General features: G+C 31.1%; 1 non-coding gene across 1 annotated transcript; it reads left to right on the plus strand.

Annotated features, from left to right (window-relative positions):
- Nucleotides 1–432: 432 nt before the first annotated feature.
- LOC127740798 (small nucleolar RNA R71) lies at nucleotides 433–536 on the plus strand. The gene has a single exon (XR_008001655.1). It is a non-coding gene; the product is annotated as a small nucleolar RNA R71 (small nucleolar RNA).
- The last annotated feature ends 2,150 nt before the right edge of the window (nucleotides 537–2,686 follow it).

The raw sequence follows: 2,686 nt of genomic DNA on the forward strand, positions 1-2,686 counted from the left end.
TGATTTTTCCATGATGGGTTATAGGTGTTTCCATAAGGTTTACCCATGTAATTAACCTCTGCCATGGCAGGGTTCTCAGGATCATAAGCTTCTTCAGAAGCTACCTCTCTAGTACTGTTGGATGCATGTTGCAATCCATTCAGATTTTGAGAGATTATGTTGACCTGTTGAGTCAACATTTTGTTCTGAGCCAATATGGCATTCAGAGCATCTATTTCAAGAACTCCTTTCTTCTGAGGGACCCCATTATTCACGGAATTTCTCTCAGAGGTATACATGAACTGGTTGTTTGCAACCATGTCAATGAGTTCTTGAGCCTCTTTAGGCGTTTTCTTCAGGTGAATAGATCCACCTGCAGAATGGTCCAATGACATTTTCGAAAATTCAGAGAGACCATAATAGAATATATCTAATATGGTCCATTCTGAAAACATGCCAGATGGACATCTCTTGGTCAGCTGCTTGTATCTTTCCCAAGCTTCATAGAGGGATTCACCATCTTTCTGTTTGAAGGTTTGAACATCCACTCTCAGCTTGCTCAACTTTTGAGGAGGAAAGAATTTATCCAAGAAGGCAGTGACCAGCTTATCCCAGGAGTCCAGGCTATCCTTAGGTTGTGAATCCAACCATATTCTAGCTCTGTCTCTTACAGCAAAAGGGAAAAGCATGAGTCTGTAGACTTCAGGATCAACTCCATTCGTCTTTACAGTCTCACAGATCTGCAAGAACTCAGTTAAAAACTGATAAGGATCTTCAGATGGAAGTCCATAAAACTTGCAGTTTTGTTGCATTAAGGCAACTAGTTGAGGCTTAAGCTCAAAGTTATTGGCTCTAATGGCAGGAATGGAGATGCTTCTTCCATCAAACTTGGACGTTGGCTTTGTGAAGTCACCAAGCATTCTCCTTGCATTATTATTATTATTATTTTCGGCTGCCATCTCCTTCTCTTGTTCGAAAATTTCTGAAAGGTTATTTCTGGATTGTTGTAATTTAGCTTCTCTTAATTTTCTCTTCAGAGTCCTTTCAGGTTCTGGATCAACTTCAACAAGAGTGCCCTTTTCCCTGTTCCTGCTCATATGAAAGAGAAGAAAACAAGAAAAGAAAGAGGAATCCTCTATGTCACAGTATAGAGACTCCTTTATGTTAGTAGAAGAAGAAGGGGGTAGAAGGATGAAGAAGAATTCGGATTTAGATGAAGTGAGGTGAAGAGAAGTGTTAGTAATTAATTAATTAAATAGAATAAGAAAAGAGAGGAGAAAATTCGAAAATAATTTTTGAAAAAGAGGTTAGTAATTTTCGAAAATCAAAGTTAATAGATAATTAAAATTAAAATTTAAAACAATTAAAAAGAATTTTTGAAAAAGAGAGGGAGAATTTTCGAAAATTAGAAAGGGATAGGTAGTTAGTTGGTTTTGAAAAAGAAACAAACAAAAAGTTAGTTAGTTGATTGAAAGAGATTTGAAATCAAAATTGAAAAAGATAAGAAGATAAGAAAAAGATAAGATATTTTGAAATCAAATTTTGAAAAAGATAAAATTTTTGAAAAAGATAAGATAAAAGATAAAAAGATGTATTTGAAAAAGGATATTTTTGAAAAAGATTTAATTTTAAAATTGACTTAACTAACAAAAAATTACAAGATAAGATTCTAGAACTTAAAGATTGAACCTTTCTTAACAAGAAAGTAACAAACTTCAAATTTTTGAACCAATCACATTACTTGTTAGTTAATTTTCGAAAATTAGATATAAAGATAAGAAAAAGATTTTTGAAAATATTTTGAAAAATAATTTTGAAATTTTCGAAAATTATATAAAAAATGAAAAAGATATGATTTTTGAAAAAGATTTTGAAAAGATAAGATTTTTTTTTTTTAAATTTGAAATTTTGACTTGACTTGTAAGAAACAACTAATTTTAAAAATTTTTGACCAGGTCAACCCAAAATTTCGAAATTTTGGAGGAAAATAAGGAAAAGATATTTTTGATTTTTGAATTTTATTTTTAATTATGAAAGAGAAAAACAACAAAAATACTCAATGCATGAAATTTTTAGATCAAAACAATGAATGCATGCAAGAATGCTATGAATGTCAAGATGAACACCAAGAACACTTTGAAGATCATGATGAACATCAAGAACATTAGTTTGAAAAATTTTTGATGCAAGGAAAACATGCAAGACACCAAACTTAGAAATCTTTAATGCATGAAAAATATGAATGCAAAGATGCACATGAAAAACAACATGCAAGGAAAATATAAATGCAAAGGTGCACATGAAAAACAAGAAAAGACACAAAACAAGAAATCATCAAGATCAAACAAGAAGACTTGTCAAGAACAATTTGAAGATCATGAAGAACACTATGAATGCATGAATTTTTGAAAAATGCAAGAAAAAGATGAACATGCAATTGACACCAAACTTAAAATTTGACTCAAGACTCAAACAAGAAACACAAAATATTTTTGATTTTTATGATTTTCTAATTTTTTGTATTTTTATTATTTTATTTTTTTTTCGAAAATAAAGTTTGTAAAAACGAAAAATAAAAGAAAAATTTTTTTGAAAAAGATTTTGAAAAGAAAATTACCTAATCTGAGCAACAAGATGAACCGTCAGTTGTCCATACTCGAACAATCCCCGGCAACGGCGCCAAAAACTTGGTGGACGAAATTGTGAT

Source organism: Arachis duranensis, chromosome 7 (genome assembly GCF_000817695.3).
Source record: "Arachis duranensis cultivar V14167 chromosome 7, aradu.V14167.gnm2.J7QH, whole genome shotgun sequence".
Taxonomy (NCBI): Eukaryota; Viridiplantae; Streptophyta; class Magnoliopsida; order Fabales; family Fabaceae; genus Arachis; species Arachis duranensis.